The following is a 17,758-nucleotide window of genomic DNA, read 5'->3' as shown; positions in this document are numbered from 1 at the left end:
TTTTTTTGAGATGGAGTCTCGCTCTGTCACCCAGGCTGGAGTGCAGTGGCCAGATCTCAGCTCACTGCAAGCTCCGCCTCCCGGGTTCACGCCATTCTCCTGCCTCAGCCTCCCAAGTAGCTGGGACTACAGGCGCCCGCCACCTCGCCCGGCTAGTTTTTTGTACTTTTTAGTAGAGACGGGGTTTCACCGTATTAACCAGGATGGTCTCGATCTCCTGGCCTCGTGATCCGCCCGTCTCGGCCTCCCAAAGTGCTGGGATTACAGGCTTGAATAAATTTCTTTTTTAGATGGTAACCCATACGGCAATCTGAAGCCTTGGTGTGACCATATTCAATGTGAGAAAATACCTTCTGTGAAAGAGTTATTGCTGTTAGCTCCATGAGTTACAGACACTGTGGTAGAATTATACAAGAAAAATGATAATAAAATTACTGTTGAATAAATGAATGGGAGCTAAATTTGACAGAGCACTTACTGTGTGTCAGGCTCGATTATAAGCACTTAGTAAGCATTGGTTTATTTAATCCTCATTATACCCTTACTGAAATAAATACTATTATTAACCTCATCTTACTGTTAAGGACAAGGGCACAGATAAGTTAGGCAAGTTGCTGAATATCACACATTAGTTAGAACCAGAATTTTAACTAAGGCAGTGTGGCTCCGAGTTTTCGTCTTCAGTATCGAAGAAGACTAAGTGGCCTAAATTAAGCAAAGTGACCTCTTCAGACCCTCTAACTACATGGAAAAACTATTTGTCATTTTTTTTTTTCCCCTGAAAGACCAGAAATTAAGCAACTGTTAGCACAGAACTATCTTACTGTCTTTCTGTACATTTCTTTAAGCATACAACACTGGTTGTTTTGTTGAAATTTCCTGCTGACTTATTTTTCAGTGAATGGGATCCTTTTGGTAGGGCCTGGTTCTGCAATGTCAAATTGTGTGAGCTGAAATTCCTCAAAGAGAACAGAAATCATGTCATCATTGTCAAATACGGTAATACCAATTTGAGTCACTGGAAGTATAATATTAAGCTAAACAATTCTGTTTTTTCTTTCTTCTCAACAACAACAAAAAGTCCCTGTATTCCAAATAGAATTTGACAGGTGATAGACTATAGTGGAAAAGAGTGAAAGAACAATCAGAATGATTATAACCCTTAAACATACAATCTAAACTCTGCTAGCTTCTCTACCTTAACTTAGTAAAAGACACTGGGGCTTGCTTTTTATAATGAGGTAATTATTAAGTATTCATGAAGCAAACAAGTATAATATTTAAGTGGACTGCAATTCAACTTGTTTAAATGTTCCTACATGAAATATTTATCTTCATCAAAACGATAATGTTACCCCAAATGGCAAAATACTAATAGTGAATAAATGTGGAAAGCAAGTAATTTCGTCCAATATGAGGCATGAAAAATGCCACATATTCCTTGGATAAAATGAAAGAGTGATATCTCACTATTTTCTTTAATGTAACAGCTTTTTCGTTAATATAACTAAATATAATGAGGTTCAGACACCATTCACTAGTACTATTGTATAAAACTTGAATAATCTCCATCAAGAAATGTGTTCATGTTTGAATTATTTTGTGTCAGATGCATGCATTTCTTTCTTTCTTTTTTTTTTTTTTTTTTTTTTTTTTTGAGACGGAGTCTCGCTGTGTCGCCCAGGCTGGAGTGCAGTGGCCGGATCTCAGCTCACTGCAAGCTCCGCCTCCCGGGTTTTTACGCCATTCTCCTCCTGCCTCAGCCTCCCGAGTAGCCCGGACTACAGGCGCCCGCCACCTCGCCCGGCTAGTTTTTCGTATTTTTTAGTAGAGACGGGGTTTCACCGTGTTAGCCAGGATGGTCTCGAACTCCTGACCTCGTGATCTGCCCGTCTCGGCCTCCCAAAGTGCTGGGATTACAGGCTTGAGCCACCGCGCCCGGCCGCATGCATTTCTTTCTATACGGCTGTATATATATCTTTAACCAACGTTGGCTAGAAGGCAAAATTCTATTTGTTTTATAAAGCTGCCTATCACATCTTATAATAATCAACATTTACTTATTAATTATCTAACATAGACCAGACATGGAATTCGGTATTCGGGATACAGGGATAAACATGAAATATGGCTTATGCCTTAATTTGGCGTTTTATTTGTTGTTCTGTGACTCTGTAGAGAGAAGTATAAAAAGAAGTATAATCTTCATTATTCTTCTGTCTGAATACCCAGATAAAAAACATAATCATAGTTTTCAAACTGACTTTCACAAAGCCTATTTCTTCACAATAGCCAGAATCAATATATGGATTTTTCACTTGATATTTTGTCTAAACAAGAATTCTGGGCTGGGTGCGTTGGCTCACGTCTGTAGTTCCAGCACTTTGGGAGGCCAAGGCAGGCGGATCACGAGGTCAGAAGATCGAGACCAGCCTGGCCAACGTGGTGAAACCTTGTCTCTACTAAAAATACAAAAAAATTAGCCCGGTGCAGTGGCAGGTGCCTGTAATCCTAGCTGCTCAGGAGGCTGAGATAGGAGAATTGCTTGAACCCAGGAAGTGGAGGTTGCAGGGAGCTGAGATCACACCACTGCTCTCCAATCTGGGTGACAGAAGAAGACTCCGTCTCAGGGAAGAAAAAAAAAAAAAGGAATTCTGGAAAAATTAGATCAAACATAAAGAAATATAAATTATGCAGTGATGTCATATTTTCAGTCAAGGTTTAACATAATGAGTGTACCACGCAGGATGGTAAAGATCTAGCAGTAACTGAGCGCCTAGAGCCTTCTGCTATGGCTCTTCTGCTTTCACCTATCCTTTAAAACTGCAGCAAGAAGAAAATGGGATTTCTGGTCAGTGAGAACTGGGCGTGAGTTCTGACTTCTTCACTTTCTAGATGTGAAACCATGGTTAACTCACCTTACCTCTTTGAGACCTAGCTTTCTACTATGTAAAAATCAGGTTAATTATACACCCATAATAGAGTTATACAATGTGAATAAGATAATTTATTTTGAAATACTTCAAAAAAGATGTGATGTTATATTAGACAATCCATATTTTTGGTTGAATCTTAAAGCACATGATGGAAATAGATTTCACTTATTTTACTAGATACATGTGTTAGTTATCTATTGCTGTGTAACAAAAACTGCCTTAAAACTTTGGAATTCAGGAGTTGCTTAGCCGGTTGGATGTGGCTCAGGGTCTCTCGAAAAGATATAGTTAAGATATTGGCCATGAACACATCGTTGGCCAACACATGCCATCATATGGAAACTTCTGAGGTCTCCCAGGAGCACTTCCTGATAATTTAGGGATCCCTTACAGGAAGGTTTCTGAGACTCTTGAAACACCCATTAAATTTTGCTGCTGTAGGATAACCATATTCCCACAAGATGCAAATCCTCTTCCTCAGCTGGTTTCTCACACCAGTAGGTTCTCTTCGTATTCCCAAGTTTTGCCCCAGTGCTCAATAAATCTGGCTCAATAGTTTCTTATAGGTCTCAAGAACCCGGACTTATGATTCAGAGAAATTTTATCTTCTGGCACAGACCAGGTTAAATGTCTTCTAAATGCAGAATATTTTCATAACCAACAGCAAGTGAAAGGCCACCCAAGGCTTCTTTACTGACCTCAATGTTGTATAGAAATGCAGAAGCTGTACTCCACTTTTCAAGCCTCAAAAATGAAGTTAATATAGGATTACTGAGTGTCTTCTCCAAGGAAGGCCATATGAATGACATACAATGAATCAGGCACAAGCCCTGGACATTATGACATCCAGGCTAGTTGAGGAAACAGATTACTTCAATGTAATATGATATGTCTTTGACAGAGTGAGGAACAAATTGCTGCAGAGGCAAAAATTAGGGGCGTGCAGCCCTCCTGAAAGACCTTCTGGAAGAGACAGTATTTGAGCTAAGTATTGAGATCTAGGTTATGTAGGTGTTATCTAGATATCTAGGTTAAAGGATGTAGTCAGGTAAAGGAAACAACATGAGGAGGAATGAAAGAGAATGGAATGTCCAGGGATTTATAAACAGTTCAGAGTCACCAGAAGTTTATGGGATGATTCCCTGGGTAACAGACTGAGGCAGGGGTTCACCTCTGAGGCAGAGGTTTATTGAGTGGAGCTCTGGGAAAATCTCCTGTGAGACAGCAAGGATTTAGGATTGAATGAGGGAAAAGTGAGACACAGTTGCAGCAGAGGCCTTGGCCAAGCTTAAGGGGCTCTCTGCAGCTGGAATGGTCCTACAAAGTCAGCATCCCAAATTGATGCAAATGATCCAGGCCTTTGTATTCTTGCCTTGACAAGTAAGTGAATTCAGGCTCTCCTAAGCCAGGGAGGGTAAACCCTGGTTGAGACTGCATGCTATGACTGAGGGATTCCCAGAAAGGAATTCATCTGAGACCTACCAGAAGCCAGCACTCCAAGCAGCTGAGAGAATGAATGCTCAGGCTTAAGGGGTGTGGGGCACAGGGTTTGCAGCTACCAAAGCATCTATTACACCAAAATATAGAGTAAAGGCGGAAAGTGGCAAGAGAGGAGGATGAAGAGAATGGCAAGATTGAAGTCCTGGCTAATCTTGGATGACATTCTAGGTATTTTTTACTTAATTGTGTAAGCCAGTGGTTCACAAACATTTCCATCTCAAAATCTCTTTACAAACTTAAAAAGTATTAAGAACCCTAAAGGGCTTTTGTTTATATGAGTCACAGCTATTTATTTCATAATACTATAATTTAAACCTGAGAAATATGCATTTTAAAGAAACATTTATTAACTTATTTTTAAAATAATAAATTATATACAAACAGAGATAAAATACTTCTCGGAAAAATAACTGTATGTCCTCCAAAACAAGGAAAGTTTAGGAAGGAGTGTTATTATTTTGCATTGTTGCAAATGTCTCTAAGATATCTGCTTACTGGAAGACACCTGGATTTCCATATCTGCTTTGACTATATCTCACTTCGTGAAGCTTTGAATAAACTCCACTGAGAACCACTGCTATAGACAATACTAAGTCTCTGAAGGATTTTAATAAGCATGCACTAAAATCTGAATTGCTACTATGATTGTAGTATAGAGAACATATCTGGAGGCACAAAGTCTATTTCAGAGATGAGAGATTATAGAGGCTTGAACTAAGAGCACAGTATGGAGATGTGTGGATGTCTGAAGTATTTTTTGAGGGGAAATGAACAGAATTTGGTAACTGGATATGAGTTGTAAGAATCCAGAATGACTCATGTTCTCCCACTTGAATATTTGAACGAATAAAGATTTTCCATTATCTGAAAATGAGAACATCAAGACTAAAGATTCATTTGAATTCAACTGATACTTTGGGATTGGATTCAACTATTGTCTTGGGTAGAGCTCCCCGGAAGCAAAGCCTAAGACAGACGTTCTGTTTATGTGATTTATTAGGGGAGTGGTCTCAAGAGAAGGAGGGTAAGGGAAAAAGAAATGGAAGGGGAGTGAAGCTAAACACCTAGTTTCAAGTGGTGACTTGCTACAGTCTGAACCCCTAGGAGCTCTGGAGCACAAGCTGTACCACAGAGCTGGTCATACTTTGAGTTAGAGGGGCTAGACTTCTGCACCCCATGTCAGTCAAAGATTGGCCAAAGTCTGGGGAATGCAGCCTTCTGGGCCAAGCACATTCTCTTTAGTTGAGGGCAGTTATGCAGAAAAGAGTGTGACTCTGAGTTGCTTTTAGCTGTAAGGAAGAAAATAATATCTTTTTAACTTACCCACCATTAGGTTCATGACTGAGACTTCTACAACAAAATATAGATTAACAAGATAAAAGTGTGGCAGATTTATTTAATATAAGCTTAATATAAGTTTTACGTGACATGACAGCTTTCAGAAATGAAGACCCAGGGAAAACTATATGTTTATGCTTAGGTTTGATGAAGAATAGATAGTCCTGTAAAGGTATAATTAAACAAAAAGGAGGTATGACCTAGTATCAGTAAACTGGGGAGAACTTAGAAAAGACTTTCTCCAGATTCTTCTTGGCCAGTCTTTGTAAATCCTTCCCTCTGTGTATTGAGCAGGACACCTGTCACAGGAGGGTCTTTAAGAGAGAAGGTCAGAGGTAACTTTCTGCTTCCGCAGTTTTCTCAGTTTCCTCCTGCTTAAAATACGCAGTATGCTACTGTGCCCTATCTTCGGTAGGATTCTATACACCTCATCAGAGCTAACTGGGTAGCTGTCAAATGCATACACTAGCTGATAAAGGATAATAGAGTACAATGGCATCCCTGACAACTGTGGAATCTTAATCTGGAACCATTCCTTAAACCAGAAAAATGAAACAGCATCATCAGTGTCTCAAATTGTCAAATGACTGAGAAGAAAAACCTCAACTCAGGAAAGATCACGGAAGGCTGGTCACAAACCAAGCCAGATGTTGACTTTCTTAAGACCAGCGAATAGAGACAGGAGTTTCTTTTTTACTTAGAGAAACCAGAGAGTTTCACAGTAGTGTAACAACGCAAGAGGTAAGAGTTGTCTTTCAGAAATACAAAGCCAGACCCATTGCTCTCTGAAGGAGCCACATATTTCTTAGAAGATCCAACCTTGGCTACTCTTCCACTTTCCACTTAGTATCCACAGCTACCAGATATGCTACCTGACACTTATAACCCAGATGTCATAGGTCTCAGGCTGTGTACTCAGTCTTTGCCTTGTGCCTTAAGACTGAACTTTGCTGCATTCCTAAAATAAATTTAACTCCACAATGAGAAATAAAATGTTTAATCAAATTTAATGGGGAATTATTGAAGAGAGGTGCATGTACATTACACAGGAGAAGCCTATCTAGCACCTACTGGCCATCTCTGTGCTCCCCCCATTATCCATTAATGTTCTTCTCCTAGTCTCAGCTCCCCACTTCTCTCCTTTCCCCTGGGAATTCTCGTCTATGCAGCCTCTGGCCACTCTGGATCCATTCTGCCTCCTGCCTCTCAGCCACACAGAATGCCCATTCTTCTGTGGCAGCATTTATCTCCCTCCGGTTTTCTCCAGTGTGAATCCCTACACACATCACTTAACTTAGTAAGCAATAAATCTTCCCTAGTCTCCATCCGCCTTGAATAAAAGAAGAAAATGGTAAGTAGCTAACTGTTGTTTCCCTTCGTATCTGAAATATCACCCAGGCACCCAGCACTTTAATCTCTCAAAGTCATCCCTGAGGGTTGTAGTCAGCTTCTTCCAAACTCTGTTAATGTTGTTATTCTGACCTCCTATAAATACAAATGTTCTTAATGACATCTAGAATGGTCAATCCTTTCTACAAGGTTTTCAATTTACTTGGCTTAGATCTATCAGAGGAATCACTACCTATGGCAGCTATGATCTTACAAAATGTATCTTTTAAATGATGAAACTTGAAAGTTAAAATTATTCCTTGATCTGTTGGCTTTAGAATGCACATTGTGTTAGCAGGCATGAAAACAACATTCATATCCTTGTACATCTTCATGTGAGATCTTAGGTCACTAGGCACAATGTCAATAAGAAGTAATATATTGAAAGGAATCTTTTTTTCTGAATAGTAGGTCTCAAGAACAGGCTTCAAATATTCAGTAAACTATGCTGTAGACTGATAAGCTGTTGTCAAGGCTTTGTTATTACTTTTACAGATCACAGGAAGAATAAATTTAGCATAATTCTTAAGGACTCTTGAATTTTTAGAATGGTAAATGAGCATTAGCTTCAACTTAAAGTCACCAGCTGCATTCAAGTCAGCCTGTCCTTTGAAGGTTTGAAGCCAGGCATTAACGTCTCTTCTGCTAGGAAAGTCCTATATGTCATCTTCTTTCAATAGAAGGCTGTTTTGCTGACATTGGAAATCTGTTGTTTAGTGTATCCACCTTCATCTTAGTCAAATTGTCTGGATAACTTGCTGCAGCTTCTGTGTCAGCACTTGCTGCTTTTATGTTACAGAGATGGCATTTTCCTTAAGCCTCAAGAACCAACCTCTGCTTGTTTCCAACTTTTCTTCTGAAGCTCCCTCACCTCTCTCAGCCCTCATAGAATTGAATAGAGTGAAGGACTCGCTCTGGATTAGGTTTTGGCTTAAGGGAATGTCATGGCTGGCTGATATTCTATCTGGACCACCAAAACTTTTCCCAATATCAGCAATCAGGCTATTTTTACTTTCTTATCATTCTTGTGTTCACTGGACCCTTCAAGGGCTTTTACTTTATGTTCACAACTTAGCTAGTTGGTTTGGTGCAAGAGGCCTAACTTTTAGATGATGTTGGCTTTCAACATGCCTTCCTTGCTAAGCATAAACAATTCTAGCTTTTGATTTAATGTGAGAGATGTTCAACTATTTCTTTCATATGAACACTTAGAAGTTGTTTTAGGGTTATTAGTTGGCCTAATTTCAATGCTGTTGTGTCTTAGAGAATAGGAAGACCCAAGGAGAGGAAGAGAGACAGGGGAACAGCTGGTCAGTGGAGCAGTCAGAACACTCACAGCATTTATTGATTAAGTTTGCTTAATCTGTGCCCAATCTGATGTGGGCACAGTTCATGGTGCCCCCAGACAACTACAATAGTAATATCAAAAATTGTTTATCATAGATAACCATAATAGATACAATAATAATAAAAATTTGAGATATTGTAAGAATTACCATAATGTAACACAGAGACAAAAAGTGAGCCCATGCTATTGGAAAAATGGCACCGATAGATTTGCTCAATTCACAGTTGCTACAAACCTTCAATTTGTGAAAAAACAACATCTACAAAACAGAATAAAGTACAGTAAAATGAGGTGTACCTGTACACACAAAATTTTCCATAAAAATTTAAAATTGTATCCATTGACTTCCTTTCAGGGGGTTAATGCACCACAGTTCTAGAACCATTTAATTAGGAGCTTTACCTGAAGATTGAGCAGACAACATATCTATCCAATTTTTAAACTGTAAAGGAAACCAGGGGCCCACCAAAATACTCAACACTGTCTACTACATAGACTCAACTATCCAGGGGAATATTCAGAATCAGGTTATAAGTTAACCAGTGTTCCAAAAGGAAGAAGAATGGACAGTGAGGAATACTAGAGTTCATTCTACCAGAGTTATTCTTACTTTAATCTTTTTTCTTTTTTAACCAGGTGAGCACATAAGTGGGAGTAATTGTGTATCCTATTTTGATTTATGCCTCCTAGAATTGACACTCTACATTTTTCTTTCCAGAATAGTGATAACTAGCTGAGTGCATAGAAAGACCCAATCCTCTTAAACCAGATTGATTTTCATTGCCTTCATTCACTTTTCCTTCTGTGCTTTGATGTCCTACTGACTGTTCAGCCAGAACGCTAAATCACAGCTATGCATATACACACATGAGGGACTTCTAGACAAGAGGCTTTAATGACCGCTGTGTGCCCAGATAATTTGGACCCATGATTAAAATCAGACATTTTAAAAGTTATTTTCAATCTGAAGCCATGTGCTTACCTTTCACCCCTCCTCATCAATGCAGAGCCACAGTTTGCAAAGGATCCTATTTCTTTGATTTTATTTTGTGGTTTCAAAGGTAGGAAAGAATTCCACCTAGTTTGAAATTATAGCTAACTACAGGTAAAGAATGTTACTATGTGTGCCTTGGTCCACTGGAGCCAAGGATAATATAAGGAGCTAGCCCAAGACATTAAAATGTCTACACCAATTGTGGTCATTGTGTCGGGGTTCAGGACTCATTAGGAGCAATGTTTGTTGATGGATCTTTGTGTGTGGGCTTGTGTCCCAAGTGAGGGCCATCAAGCCAGTGAATGAGTTGGCACTGCCAAAAGGTTTGCAGGCAGGCTCTGAATCTGAGATCATATTCTGAAACTGAGTTTTAAACTTACTAGAGCAACTGCCTCCACTTATTGTCAGTTCATGACACTTCAGAGAGGAGAAAGGCTTGGGTGGTGCCGGTGACTAGGGAACAGAAGTAAAACATTCCCCTGTGCCTGTGAATCCGTGAATCTGAAGATCCTGATGTGATGTCCCTGGTTCTGAGGAGTCTGTGGTTTGTAAAAAGCAGTTTGTGATCCATGCGTTGTTCAGGAAATCATCTGAAGTAGCCGCAACCAACTTTTGTAAAACTCAAAATAAATAGATTAGGAAAATAGTGTATCATAAGTAGTCAGAGTAGAAATGTTCTATAGAACACTTATTTCAACTATGTTTATATTCATCATTGTATGTGTTTGATTGTAATGCAAAATTTATTTTTTTATTATGGGCTGATGGTCAAAAAAGTTTGAAAGCCCAAGTTTAGGTGGTCCTGCAGCCCAACGAGAAGAGTAATGCCTCTTCTCTGCATCTTATGGTCCTTTCTGGTGTAAATAGGAGATTAAAGTCACTCATTCTGCAGTGATATTGGTTCTTTTAAAGGAAGTTACTCCTGAATTAAATAAATTCAAATGAACATCTATGCCTCTTTTTCTCCTTATTTCCCTGAAACTACTGTTGCTTAAAACCCCGTCTTCACACCAGAAGCCCAGTCTGCCTGCTCCAAGAATTCTCTTCCTCCCTCCCTCTTTCCTTCCCCTCTTTCCTTCCCACCTTTCTTCCTTGCTCCCTTTCACTATTGGAAGACTGGAATGAGTATTTTCAGAGTCAGGAAGGTTTCATAGCCAAGGCAAACTGTGGTTGGAAGCTGAAATTGTAGCAAATAAGCAATTAAGGTGGATACAATGTCCCCATACACCTTCCACAAATATTCCCATCCTGGGGCAGGCCCTCATCACTTCACACCTTGGTTATTGCCATGGCTCCCAGCTTGCTCGTGACTCCAGTCCTTCCTCACACTACTCCATCCTGCCCACATATGCCAAATTAATACTTCCAAATATATTGTTTTCGTTATGTAATTTTTCTGCTCAAAATAACCTAAGGCCACTATCCCCTACGGGTCAAATTTGAACTCCACACCATGCCGTGCTGGACTCTCAATAATCTTGCTTCGACCTATTTGACCACATGTATCTCTGGGTGCTTCTCAACTTGAAGCCAGCTCATGCCTCCTCAGACTCCTGATATGCTGCTCAGTACTCTTCACCTATTCTTCATATCTCAACTTACACAGATTCCTCCTCAAGCTGAACACATGTAAAATTACCTGCATCATTTATTTGAAATTTTCCACAGATCCTCATTACTGTTATTTTACTGTTTCATATTAATGTATCTGTTTTTTCAAGTTATTCAAAGGCAAGTTCATCAAAGGCAAGTTCATCAATGCATGCCCCTTGATATGGTTTGGATCTGTGTCCCCACCCAAATTGCACTTTGAATTGTATTAATCCCCACATGTCATGGGAAGTACCCATTGAGAAGTAATTGAATCGGTGGGTGGGGTGGCGGGGTGGGTTTTCCTTTGCTGTTCTCCTGACAATGAATAAGTCTAATTAGACTGATGGTTTTATAAAGGCGTGTTCCCCTGAACAAGCTCTCTGGCCTGCCACCATGTAAGACATGCCTTCGCTCTCCCTTAGCCTTCCACCATGATTGTGAGGCCTCCTAAGCCATGTGGAACTGTGAGTCCACTAAACCTCTTTTCTTTATAAATTACCCAATCTTGGGTGTGTCTTTATTAGCAGCATGAGAATGTATTAATACACCCCTCCTGCCTCTCAGGGTGCCAATATTTACCTATTGAAACAATAGCTAATACTTGCTAAGCATTACCAAAAGCTGTGTTAAAAGTGCATTATTTAATTTCATTTGTAAACGTATTATTTTATACCTTCTGTACAGATGATGGAATGGAGGAAAGAGAAGTAAAGGAGAGCCATCAAATCAGACAAAAGCTATCTGTCTCTTTGGAGAGACAAGCTCTGGGCTCATCCACTGCATTACATTCTTAGAGCTTGTAGAAGAGTGGTTATTAAATATTTTCAAGGCTACAGACCCCTTCAAGAATTGATAAAAGCTATAGAACTTCTTTCCACAAAAATGCATGTATTGCACACTGAATGTCTGCATGCAGTTCCTGGGGGGAGGACCTCTGAGGCCTGTCTATGGGTCTGCAGTGTCCATGAGCCCATGTCAGGAATTCTGCAACACACCTTATGTGATTTTAAAATACTCAAATGAAAGTTTTCTCCAATGTCCTCCAGAAGCAAATTCCATTAAACAAGCAAATTTGCATAATATTACCCTAGAAATTGGGGAGTTGGTGTAATGCGAATGGGAGATATGAGCGTGTGTGTGTGTGGTGTGTGTGTGTGCTTGTGTGTGCCTTCACATCTTATCTATAAACACATGCTAAGAAATCATCTTTAGTTTCAGCCTTATTCCTATAATAAAAATGTCAAGTCTTATGAAGTGGATAGATTCATAGGAGGATTATTATAACCCCCATTCAATCAACGAAGAAGCTAAAGTCAGAAAAGGTATTTGAGCTACCTAAGGTTACACAGCTGACTCAGTTTTCTGCCTCTTCACTAGACCTCATTGAAAATCAATGTTCTCTGTAGAGGAACCAGTACTACTAAAGGCAGGCTATTGAACGGAGGCTAAGTTGAAAGCAAAGAAATTGGAAATTCATGTTAAAAACCATTAACAATAAGTAGCAATAATAGTACCTTAACAATGATTCCAGATGCCTGGCCTTCATACTTTCACCTGCAGGTGATGTTGGTCAATATCTGCAACCCATACGGGATAACAAAAGTGCCTTTCGAGAAGGTATAATGACTGTTATGATACCTGTACATGCTAAGTAAGTCCATAAATGTCAATGTGTCTCTTAACGTAAACTAGGCTTTCAAGTAAAAAAAAATCAACTGTTTTATTCCACGTTTGCATTCTGGTGTAATATGCATATTTTAAAAATCAGAGAAAAAGATGAATATTAGCAGCAGTTTACTTATAGCTCATTTCTGGACTTTCAAAGTCTCTGTTTCCAGAACCCCTTACATTTTCTGCCCCATGAATTCTTAATGAGTTCCAGTTGAAAGTGCTACAGTTCCCCATTCAGGCTACTAAAGGAAAAAAAAAAAAAGAGAGAGAAATAAAAAAAATAAAAATAAAAATAAAAAGTGTATTTTCCCCAACTACTAGGACTTCTAGTGGTATAACTTACCCCCTTTTCATCCCTCTTGGCAAATGTTGGCAAATATGTTTGCAGTTGGACAGGCCTGCTATGTTTTTAAATCCTTTTAATCCTCTTTATAGTAACAGAAACATTTGAGGCTGATCTTTGAAGACTCTGTAGAGTGCAGAACACCTGCAGCTTAGTGCTTTGTGTTAACAAACACCCAGTGTGAGCTTAACACAATTGGGCAGGCGCAGAGCTAGCCCCAGAATCTTCCTGGAGTAATGAGGGTCTCTCTTCCCCTCTGACCTTGCCTTCCCCAACTTAAACCTGCTCTGGTAAATGGCACTCTTGCCCTCTGACCCTCCCCAAATGGCTCAATGAATCATATAAGGGCTCATAAAAATGATTTGCCGATACGTCAGGCAGTAGAAAAAACTGAGTTGATTCCAGATTGAGAATCATTCAAATCACTAACAAATGCTCAGTCACTCAAATCACTAACTCAAATCACTAACAAACCCTCCTTCCCTCTCTATTCAGTGGCTAGAAAAGTTGATTAGCAAAGATTAAAGCCAATGTTGATGATCATCTCCCAACCAAGTAGAAAAAACAGGACTTTATCCCCTCTCCTCTTTAATTTTTTCCTTAACTAATGAGATGAAACAAACATTGTTCACACCCTCTTTGATATCAACTGAGATCTGTTCATGCATTAGTAGACGTTTATCTCTCTTAGAGTAGAAATCATATTTGTTCTTTGCCATTTGTATTTCGTTTCCCTTACATTAGTTGCTCCACTAGTAATCTCTAAGTGGGTTAAAAATAATCCCACTGGATTGAAGTTGAGTAACTTTCAAACTAACTCTACATTGAAAAATTTTTAGCTAAAGCATACATATATGAATTACTCTTGGTGATCAAAAAGATTCACTATAGTATTTTTAGATAGAAAAACACTCTATTGTGTTAAATATATTTGACGAATAAATACATGCAAAGGTTTTGGAAAAATACCCAGTGGAAATGTGAGAAACAACTTGGAGTGTTGTCAGGCTATTCCACTCATTAGTTGAAAACAAAAAGACATACATGTTATTGAGATCAGTGGGGGAATTCAAGCATACACAGTGTCTCAGGTCACCTGGAAACAGGAAAAAAAAAAAAAAAGGATATTCTTCTTTTATTTTTTTCTCTGCCTAATTATGGTGCTTGGATTGCCATTAGTCCAGTCTGGTTTCTGGGGCTCAGCCCAAGCCTGGGCATGAACACTAAATGTTTGTCCTTACAAATTCAACATAAATGATACATCTTTCTAAAATTTATTCTTCATTCCCTCCACTAAAAAAGAAAAGTCTCTCTTTTCTTTGAATTACTTCCATGTCTTCTACTAACCTTTACAAGTCACCACCGAGTGCGTCTGCTACAGCTCACTGATGCTGGGTTTAGGTTCCAGAGCATTTTTCAAAGTGAATTATTGAATATTTTTAAAATATGCATTTTGACAAGCTTGAGCAAGCAGCTTTCCCCATGCATTCAGACCTGTTTTTTCTCTGATGGTTGGTTAATTTGCCAATTCAACAAAAAGGAGCTAAGAGAAACAGAATATGACAAACACATTCATGCTCAACCTAGTGCTTCTGGAATCATAATATTGCTACTCTGGTGCTGCTTGTGCATATAAAATGCAAATGTTTTAATTCTAAGATATATTGCCATTTTCAATTTATTCCTTAACCTAATAAAGGGCAAGTTTTGTATGAATACTGAAAATCACTGGGCAATTCCTGAATTCAGTTAAAATATTTATTTTCGTATAGCTCTATGTTTCAGTATCTTTATAACCAGGAAGATAAAATAATTGATTTTCTTTTTCTTCATTTTTCCTTCTCATGACTACCTGCTTCCTTGGGTGATGAGTGGGATGAGCAATGTGATAAATTAACAATATTTGACAGGAAACCAGCATTTTAAGTGTAGACTACTTAATATACCTAACTCTGCGAACTTTAGTAAGTTATGTAAATGTTTATTCTAAATTTCTGCATCTACAAAAGTATGGGATTGAATGAGATTTTATCTGAAATATTATTATGGCCTAGAGTCCTATTATCTGATAAAATTAAATTTGATTGAAACAAGATGAAAATAACATATTACCACTATGAGTCTGAATACAATAGAGATCACAGATATAAAACTTATTTAGTTGTCCATGTATATATGTATACATATATTTATACCTATATTTACAAAATTGAAGTTGTTTACTTTTATTAATATGATCCCACAAGATAATAAGTAATTTTTAAAAATAGAGGAGACATCATCTAGAAATAGGAAGAGCAATAGAAAGCATACTTAGATTCATTGAATAAAAAAAAGTCTGAGGACCAAACGGGAGGCTTCTGATTTTATCTATTAAAGACAAAACTAAAATGATAAATACTGGACTCAGAGCTAGCATAGGACAATAGAAAAGCTTTCCCTAAGTTAATTCCGGTAAACGTGCTAGACAGATGAAGGAGTTAACACTGCACTTTGGAGTTAACTACTTGCACATTCTTAATACAGAGCACATGCAAGTAGAAATAGAGAATTATAATACAAATAGCCACACAACTTCCTACCACTTTATCCTGATAAACACCTGGAATTTCTTAGATACTTGCTTTGATGGACATTTCACCTATCACATGACGGTAAAAGTAGTCAGAAATGATATATTCCCGAATGACTTCAGTTTGTAACAATAGTCAAAATGCCCTTTAAAGTTATATCCAGAGCAAAAAACAATCATAAAGGAGACAATAATAGGGGCATATACTATAATATTAAGCACTAAATAAAAAGTCACAATTTATTTATTCTACTTTTGTTCAATTCTTTAATAAGGAGAATAATCTGCCAATTGAGAAGACATCTATATTACTGTGACTAAAAGAATGTAGATGAGAAAAGAACTTCCTCTACCAGATATTCTTCTCTCAGTATAAACTGGTATAATAAACAGATCAAGGTATGAAAGAAATAGATTATACTAAGTGCAATATATACATATAGATAGACAGATTATACTAACTGCAAAAATTTATAGAAGTATGTATATTATCTGTTTTTGTGCATGTATATAAGTACATATATATATTTTGCACTTAGTATAACCTATTTTATAGCTTGATCTATTTAGGCATAGTATATATAATACTATAATATGTATTTTATACATAATATATACTATACTACAATATGTACTTATATAATAGTATAATATACTATATATGCTATAATATATACTATTATATATTACATGATAGTATATATTATATTTAAAAATACATAATATATACTTATAAATTATATATTATATACAATATGATATATAATTATATATTTATAAAAACATTTTAAATTTGTATGTTATATAATTTATAATATATTAGATAATATAATTTTATAATATTTAATATGTATTTATATATAATTATATATATCATTACATGTAATAATATATATGTTCACACACACTCCTATATGTGTATATAGGAGCCGTTACACACAAACAGAATTTGGGGATGGACATTGATTTTATATGTAATGCATAAACACACACACACACATGCACACACATTCACACTGGGAGGCCAAGCCCTTGGGTATGTTTCCTGGAAAGACTTACAGAGGCTACCCTGACTGAATCCTGCAGGAGACATCTGATTATAGTAGAGGTTACACCTCAGAATTATTAGTTAAAAGAGAGTTGGAGTGTTTCTACACTAGTGTACCCAGCAGTCACTGGTTAAGGGCTGCCCTCAGGAAACCATTGATTCCCAGAAAGGCTCTCCATGAGCATAGGCAACATGGCTCTAACCATCTGAGGCAGCCCTCCAGAAAAAAAAAAAAAAAAAAAAAAAAAAAATGGTTGCTGGATGAGAATGGGAAAGCACCCTTGTGGTCAGTGGGTAGGAAAATGGAAATGGATTTGAGGGAATATGAGCCAAGCCCTGAAGCTGCTGCTACACTCCCTCAGAGGAGATTTGCCCTCACATGTGCCTGGGCTCTCTTTCTTCAGATTTTCACCAGCTATTGGAAAACTATTTAGACAGCAGATCTCAACTCTGAATGACTCAAAGGAGGGAGGAATAGCTAAGTTAGATCAAGACTGGAAAGCGTTTTTGAATCATAGATTCAAATTAACAGAATAAAATTTGATGGGGATACACTAAAGCCCTCCCACTTAGCCTCCAAAAATCATCTGGATAGGTGTGACATGAGGAAGAGGGGGATTAACAACAATTTATATGGAAAAGACAAGGCCTTGCGGTTAACACAAGTTCAATATGAGTCAATTATGCCATAACTCGATAGTACGCTGGACCTCACACAGAGAGACAGTTAAAGAACTAAAGCAGCCTAACACAGACCAGGAAAGAATTAGGAGAGAAAGACTGTGAAAGGGGATATTATTTATTTCATATTACTCTAAAGGGGAAAACTAAATAAGAGTAGAAAGCACAGGAAGGCAGATTCTGGCTCAGGGTAAGGAAGAACTTTCTGATCATTAGTGCCAGACACATGCTTTTTTAAAGAAATGCTTGGAGTTGTCTGACTTGAGGCTGGATGAAATTCTCCAGAGATGCTGTGGAGGGGATTTTTGTTTAGAATACAGAAGAGAGGGAGTTTGGAGTGTGGAC

At 37.9% G+C, this 17,758-nt stretch overlaps 1 long non-coding RNA gene across 1 annotated transcript in view; it reads right to left on the bottom strand.

Annotated features, from left to right (window-relative positions):
- The window catches only part of LOC112620252, a 6,477-nt gene extending 481 nt beyond the window's left edge, over positions 1-5,996 (bottom strand). The window contains exons 1-4 of the long non-coding RNA XR_003118496.1: positions 5,975-5,996; positions 5,760-5,786; positions 3,635-3,680; positions 2,740-2,823 (exon numbers count right to left, since the gene is read on the bottom strand). This is a non-coding gene — a long non-coding RNA (uncharacterized LOC112620252). The remainder of the gene's footprint in view (positions 1-2,739; positions 2,824-3,634; positions 3,681-5,759; positions 5,787-5,974) is intronic.
- Between the last annotated feature and the right edge of the window lie 11,762 nt (positions 5,997-17,758).

The sequence above is a fragment of the Theropithecus gelada genome, chromosome 1 (genome assembly GCF_003255815.1).
Source record: "Theropithecus gelada isolate Dixy chromosome 1, Tgel_1.0, whole genome shotgun sequence".
Classification (NCBI taxonomy): domain Eukaryota; kingdom Metazoa; phylum Chordata; class Mammalia; order Primates; family Cercopithecidae; genus Theropithecus; species Theropithecus gelada.
The sequence above is the reverse complement of the archived record's forward strand: the minus strand, read 5'-3'. Positions and strand labels throughout refer to the sequence as shown.